Genomic DNA, 7,692 nt, shown 5'->3' on the forward strand with positions numbered 1-7,692 from the left:
CTCAGTCTTCTCTGTCTCTCTCAGGAGCAGGACATTTCTGCTCAGACCCCTCCCAGATCAGCATGAGTGCCAAGTAGCAGGACTAGAAACAGCGAGACCCCGACCGCAAGGACCATCCCCCCAACCTCTGCCCTCTGACCTGTCCACGTCTGGGAGAAATAGGGTAGAGGAGGAGATGAGGAAAAGGTGGGCTTCCTGCTGCCTCCGCGAGCAGGTGCCCACTATGGCCGCATTACTGTGTACCTGCGCTTCCATCCCTGAGTGCTTTCTTCCTGTCCTCTCCTCCTCTGGGTTGCAGTTGGCTCAGCCTCCCACGGAGTGGGGGCTTCTGGAAACAGCTGGTGTGCATGGTATCTCCTTTGGCAGAGAGTTTGGGAAGTTTCCCCAAACCCAGGAACCTGCACTACAAGTGAGTCCAGTCTTAGCACGTCTCTGAGTGTTAGGGGGAGGTCACAAGAAAGTTCCTACCCCCTCCCCATATTCCCACAGACCCATCACACAGCCTTGCTTAGCAGAAAATACAGGACCAAGGCTAGCACGGCACACTGCGGGGGGCCTTACTCATCCTACATTCAGTGGAGGTAGGACAAAGACCTAAAAAACCGGGAGGGGGCTCAAACTTGTCTGAATTGAATGTAAATTTGCTCACATATGATTGGGAGGGCTCTCTGGAAGCTTCCTCGGGGCAGGAATGGATTTGTGGTGTCCCAGAAATACCTCATGGCTCCTTCTCTTGAAGTCATCCATGATCTGACACCCCCCCCACCACCTACCCAGATGCTAGTCACTTCGTCTCTGTGGTTCTGGGGGCTTCTCCCCTCCTGTCATGTCTGTGGGGAGCAGTATCTAACGAAGGTCGTGAGTGTTCGCCTGAACTTAAAGCAGAAATATCTGCCTTGGCTGGAGCTCCTGGTCCCTGTTTTGGTTTCATGCCTGGGGCCTCCCTGGTTCCCTCCGAGTCTGAAATCCATGCAGATGATGGGCCACCTCTCTGAGGGGACCATGTCCCTATGAGGTCACCCGCTCCTTCAAGGGCTGTCAGAACAGAGTGGGGAGAAGTGATTCCATTCTCCCTCAGCGCCCAAGGCACTCCCTCCTCTCCCCACTATCCAGGTAATGCTGCCAAGGGTTTCAGGCCTCCAGATAGACCAGCCAAGTGGGGGAGGCTGTTCTCAAACAACTTCTGCTTGTTGCCAAAAACATCCTCCCTGCGGGCATGCACCAAATGGACCAGAATCTTCCTGGAAGAAAGTGGGAGCTCGGTTCAGAAGGGGAGAAGGGAAGACAAAAAGAGTTGAGTTGGTCAGCTAGGAATCCTGCCACAAAATGGTTCGTGTCCTTAGGTTGAATGTTGTACAAAAGGAAAAGAAGTTGTAGGGAAGCCTTTTAAAGTAACAGCAATGAGTTGGCAAAATCCCCCACTTTTCTCCCATCTTCTGTTCGGAGCAGAGGGACTGGGCAGAGCCCCTGGGTGGGGCAGAGACCCCTGGCCTGGTGGGAACTCTGGGACCAGTGCTGGGTGCCCTTTGGGTGATTCTGGAGGTCTGTGTGGGGACTGGAGGAAATGCTTCCTGTCTGCCAGCATCATTTGGCATGTCTAGGTCACCCCCCAACCCTGTGAGCCTGAGGAGAGTGTCTTCCCGGTGCAGCCGCCCCCACCGCACCGTGCATCCTGCACACACAGGCCATGGAGCCGCTCTTCTCATTCTTTAAGAACTCCCCACTCATTTTGCTAATCACGAATATTTTACATTACAGAACCCCTTCGCCCCAATACACTGTTAAGGAGGAAAAAATTTTCTATACTCTTCGAGATTCTTACAGGTGTTCTAAGAAGTAAATCAACAGGAGACAGATTATCGGGGCAAAAATCAAATGAGATTTGCTGATGTGCATATGAGGAATTCACAATAAACATGCGATTCCAAGGACAGTTAGGCAAAAGGATGTATTTATGTTTTCCAGAACTAAGGAGAAGGGGTAGGGGTCTAGGACTTCAAAGGGAAGGAAAGCAATTCAAAGTAAGATGGAGAAGAGTGAGGGAGTGACGGAGGCACAGGGAGAGAAAGGGAGGACCCAGGAATCTGAGGAAAACAGCACTAAGGGCGATGGGGAGCAGAAAGCCTTGATCCGGCGGGTGAAGCTGTGGAGATATCAACGCCCAGAGCTGAGGAGCAGGCTTCGGGGCTTCCACAGTGCTGGGACAAGGTGGCCCCGTTCTTTGAGGTGACAGGAGCACAGAAAAGGGCTAAATGAATAATTGAGCGGGACAAGGAAGGGTCATTTACAGGATCACCATGGGATTCAAAACCAATTTAAGCCCTTGGTCTCAAGAAAGGCGAGAGGTCCCCACGGTGTTGGTATCCGTACGGGAAAATGTCACCTGGAGAGGAAGACAAAAAAAAAAAGAGGATCTTTGATTCGTGGCCTCCAAGATCAAGTGTTTCCCACATTTGAGGTAAACAATACATTTTTGTTGAAAGAATGAGTGATTCAGTCAGTGGGGAAAAAACACCCCATGGTCCTGAGGAGTAGGTTGCCAGGTAAGAAGGGACATCAGCCACGCTGCACTGACAGAGGGGGCCCCTAGTGGGCCATCTTCCCCCAACCCCTCACCTTGCCCCCACCAAGGCCTCCGCTTCCCAAAAGCACTACCACAAACAAGCTCCACTGGTATTTTTTCAGCCAGTCCCTCCCACCCCGAGTCTGCATGGAGACTCCCCAAAGACCCAAAAAGACCCAGGGACCCCTCCACAAGCCCTTGTTCTCCTGATAACTCTGTCGGTCCAGGCAAGGGCGGGTGGCAGTCCAGCACCCGATCCAGGACACTTGGGCAGTTTTTTCTTTTCCCAACGGATTTCACAGACTTTGTCACTCTCCTATGTGAGCTTAGACGATATTGAAATATTGCCACACTGATTTCAGCCACAGCTCCAGCAATGCAAACACTAATTTTGCAAACGGTGCCAGAACCCGGATCTGGGATAGCTTTCCCAGTGCTTAAGGATGGAGTATGCAAGGAAGAGCCAAGCCCTGTAAGGAAACTCCCGATTATTAATTCCAGGAAGCCGGTTATAGAGCTATGGTGGAAATTACTTTAAAACACCACCCTCGGGCACCTGGGTGTCTCAGTGGGTTAAAGCCTCTGCCTTCGGCTCCGGTCATGATCCCAGGATCCTGGGATCGATCCCCGCGTCGGGCTTGCTGCTCGACGGAGAGCCTGCTTCCTCCTCTCTCTCTGCCTGTCTCTATGCCTACTTGTGATCTGTCTGTCAAATAGGTAAATAAAATCTTTAAAAAAAAAAAAAAAAGACAGAAAGAAACCACCCTCAGGGAAACCCATGACGCATTCTGGCCATGACCCCCTTTGAAATTTTTCAGGAAAAGACCCTCCCTGAACTCTCTGCTTTTGACCTCAGGGCTCCTGAGAGCTACCCGCCTCAAGATCAGGTAATGGTCACCCACCTCAAAACACACCTACCTTCAGTATCTCTCCCTCAGAGCGTTCCCCTGTCTCTCCACAGCCCGGATGGCACTTTGCCCTTCACTGAAAACCTCACCTTCGTTGATAACCATTTGGGCGTTGAAAGACAGGCCGGTATCGATTCTCATATTCTGGAAATATCCTATAATTGGATAGTGAAAACAGGCATAATGAGGCTCTCCACACCCTGCCATCCCACAGGTCAGGAGGACGCACACCCTCTGGGCCATTGGCAGCCTGGACAATGGCAGGCCGGATGAGGTGGCCGAAAACAGGATTTCTGGGGGCTTGGCTCATACCGGGGAGTGCTGGCAGGAACCCCCTCTCTTCCCAGGGATGGACTGTACTGCCCAGGGAAGGTCAGGTCCTACCCTGCAGCTCCAACAGCCCCACTCAAATGGCCCCATGGCCATCTTCCCAATTCTTCCCGAGAAGCAGCCCACATTGCCTTCACCACCCAGAAAACTTTCTTTGCTCCTTTTCAACTCAAATTTAGAGCTCTCGGCAAGAAGTCCCGAGGAGTGGGGGAGGGTCTGGGATTCGAACTGAGGGGGGAAGGAGGTGAAATAAAATTGGGAAGGGGGGAGGAAGGAGAGAGGGAAGAGCAGGGACAAAAGTGGGGGAGGCAGAGAGGGAGGAAACACAGGGGGTGACGGGGAGAAGGCTGTGATCACCTCCGTGGTTAAGGTTAGACCCTCGTGCCTGGCTCTTCACCTCGCGTCCCCTCCCCGTGGCCCACCATTTCCCAGCTCACCTGAACTCTGTCCCCTCGGTCCGTGGTGACGCTCCGACTGCTGTCCGGTAAAGCGTCTTGCTTGCAAGCAGCCGTACAGGACCAGGATCAACATGGGGGGCAGCAGCAGAAGCAGCGTTGGGGCGAAAGGTCCCATTTTGCATGCAGGACCAGGGAGCAGAAGACGGCAGGACAGGGCGCTACAACAGCAGCTGGGAGGAGCCCCAGGGGGAGCCGAGGCAGAAGGCTGCACTTCTTCCCCACACAGTGACCGGAACGGAGCCCCAGACCTCCAGCCCGCCCTCGCAGGGGCGGGGCACACACCACGTGATTTCTCTTAAACCAGTTTCCCGACCAGGCTGGGAGCCCCAACTGAAATCACACGATTTCTCAGAAAGGGATGGTGAAAAACAGACACTAAGGCTACACTCCGTTTTGGTAAAAGGGCAGTCTAAGGGCAAGGCGATCCTCTAAGCCTCCGTGCGGAGGCGAGCCACAGAAATTCCCCCACTCCAAGACCGCAGCATTCGCTTTCGCAACCCTCCGCCTGGAAGCTGCACCCCGGGCTCCACGTTAGCGGGGGACACTCTCTGCAGGTTCCTGCCACCACCACCATAAACACCCCTATTTGCCATAGAGCTGCTATCTGCCTCTGACTCTCTCTCTCTCTTCCCAATCCCTTGTCCCAGGGGTTAACCTAACAGGTTTATCTTCCAGGGAGGCTGAAGACTAGAGATTTGGGTTTGTGTATATGCTGAGGAATGTAATTTAAAAACACTGGGGCGCCTGGTGGCTCAGCGGGTTAAAGCCTCTGCCTTCAGCTCAGGTTATGATCTCAGGGTCCTGGGATGGAGCCCTGCATCAGGTTCTCTGCTCAGCAGAGAGCCTGCTTCCTCCTCTCTCTCTCTCTCTCTCTCTCTCTCTGCCTGCCTCTCTGCCTACTTGTGATCTCTGTCAATAAATAAATAAAACATTTAAAAAAAAGAAAAATAAAAACACTGAACTGGAGGGACCCCGGGCTGGCTGCCGCAGAGGGGAGCCGGGAGAGCAGTGGGTGGGAGTGTGGGCTGGGAGGTGGAGTAAACAACGCTTGATCTTGGGGTTGTGAGTTCAAGCCCATGTTGGGTGTAGCGATTACTTAAAAATTTTTAAAAAGCAAAACAAAACTCTGATATGAAAAAAAGAAAAGTTTTGTAGCTTGAGCTTCAGGCTCCTCTGCGCCCCCTCCCAGGCACACCCCAGAATTTGGGGCCACCCTTACCCTAATGCAGACCTCAAGAATGAATGGATCTGCTCCCCCCCTGCATTAACCTTCTCTCCCAGCTTAAGAACAGGAAACCCACTGAAAGGGAGAGATTACTCCACAGGCGAATATATTCCCCAGCCCACCTCTGAAGTCTGAAGAGGCTGAGGCAACTACACCCTCCCAAAATAGCATATGACATTGACAGAGAACTTGCTACTGCCAGACATACAGTTGAGTACTGGAACAATATTGCTGACAGAGCAGAAGGCAAGCTGAGGACAGAGCACAGGCGGACACCACAGGGGGGATCTGTGTCACCTTCCTCAGGGATCCCCGCTGCCCTAAAGCCAAGGGAAGGAAAGACAAATGGCTAACATAGAGAGATTACACTCCCGCAGGACAGGAGTCTCTCTCAGTTTACAAATGTCTTAGTGGGGGGCACCTGGGTGGCTCAGTGGGTTAAAGCCTCTGCCTTCAGCTCAGGTCATGATCCCAGGGTCCTGGGATTGAGCCCCACATCGGGCTCTCTGCTCAGCAGGGAGCCTGCTTCCTCCTCTCTCTCTGCCCGCCTCTCTGCCTACTTGTGATCTCTCTCTGTCAGATAAATAAAATATTAAAAAAAAAAAAATGTCTTAGTGGTTCACAGGAAAAAAGCATTCTTATCAACAACCTAACTTCCAGAAGGAAACTCCCAACGCTCTTAAGGTTAATGCTTTGCTAGAGGGAAAAACCGTCTTAACTTGACAGTGGCAAGGCCTCTCAGATCTTGTAGGTCCTCTTTAGCATAGGAAAGTTCATTTGAAAACCTCCCTTTTCCCTTACCTCCCCCAATGTCCAAGTATATCATCAGCCAGCCCTCACAGCCCTGGGGCAGCAGCTCTTCCTGCTCATGGGTCCCGTCCCTGTGCTTTAATAAAACCACCGTTTTGCACCAAAGACATCTCGAGAATTCTTTCTTGGCCGTTCGCTTCGGACTCCGCCCCACCAAATTTCACCTATTAAAAACCACATCATTTGGTATCCAATGTGGGTCTTTGAGTCTTTACATCTGGACCCAGGCCTTTGGTTAAAACTTGGTGTGTACTTTGCTTCTCGTCCTTTACTCTCATTTCAGGAGATTTTCAGGGAGTGCTGTCTTACTGGAACACTTTCATGCCTGCTGCTCAGGCTGCAATCCTCTAGCTCATGGCTACTCTACCGGAAGGAGAAAGCTGCCTTTTGGCTGGAAGTTAGTACCCTGCCCGGGGTGGTAATAAGACCCAGAAACTTGATGCCATCTCTTTACTCCTATCCTTAGGCAAAGTCCTCTGTCTTAGGCACGGGAGAACTGCCAATCTTAAGACTCCTTTGTGAGGTTTCCTCCTCATTGGTCTAATGTGACCCCCTTCATATCCCTGGTCCAGCCGCTTTTGACTGCAAGACCTCAGTGTGGAGCTGGAAACAGTACCCAACTGAACTTCAACTCAACCCGGGACCATTTCCCAGGGACATTGGCTATGAGGATGACATGTGTTGGAATGTTGCTTAGATCATGATGGATTTCTCTTTTTACTGCTTTCCATCACTGTCCTCTACTAACTACTTAAGTCACAAAATTGGGTACTTTCCTCTTATAAAACGTCTCTAGTGTAGTCCATGGGTTTAAAAAAGTAGATTCTAAGTGGCCTTCACAGCAAAGCAAGCCAAAGTGCATGTGGCCTTCACAGCGGGGCCATCAGCAGGGCAAGCCAAGGGGCAGTTGGCCTTCACCTTGGGACCTTCATGTTAAGGGAAGCCAAGGTGCACATAGCCTTCACAGCAAGGCAAACTTGGTCCGTACACGGCACCCATCGCAGTCTAGAATGCGATGGAGAAGTAGAGGGAGGACAGGCCTCTCTCCTACAGGGCCTTTATGGCAGGCAGTGATCACAGAGATTTCATTTGAAGGACCTCAAGTCGCTATGACTCCAGGAACCTCCGACATACCCTGCATGTGGGATGCCACCCGGGAGTCAGGGTGGGAGGGCTGGTTTTCTTGGTAATGGACAGTCTCTATTCAGCCCCCAAGGACTCTCCGCTGGGATGCCTTTTCTCCCACTGGAAACAATTCGGACTGCAAAAAAGGTACTGCATGACCTCAGTAGGATCTATCAGATCTCTTCTGCGGGAAACAGGGCAAATGCATGTAGGGTACCTTCATTGCTCGTACCTGGACCTTCACTGGTCTACACCCAGACCTGAGGGCCTCTT

General features: G+C 51.9%; 1 long non-coding RNA gene across 1 annotated transcript; it reads right to left on the reverse strand.

The window, feature by feature from the left end:
- Positions 1-1,856: 1,856 nt before the first annotated feature.
- On the reverse strand, positions 1,857-4,499 carry LOC123947900. The gene is made up of 3 exons (XR_006819879.1): positions 4,239-4,499; positions 3,482-3,626; positions 1,857-2,383 (listed from the first exon to the last, which is right to left on the reverse strand). It is a non-coding gene; the product is annotated as an uncharacterized LOC123947900 (long non-coding RNA).
- Between the last annotated feature and the right edge of the window lie 3,193 nt (positions 4,500-7,692).

The sequence above is a fragment of the Meles meles genome, chromosome 8 (genome assembly GCF_922984935.1).
Source record: "Meles meles chromosome 8, mMelMel3.1 paternal haplotype, whole genome shotgun sequence".
Classification (NCBI taxonomy): Eukaryota; Metazoa; Chordata; class Mammalia; order Carnivora; family Mustelidae; genus Meles; species Meles meles.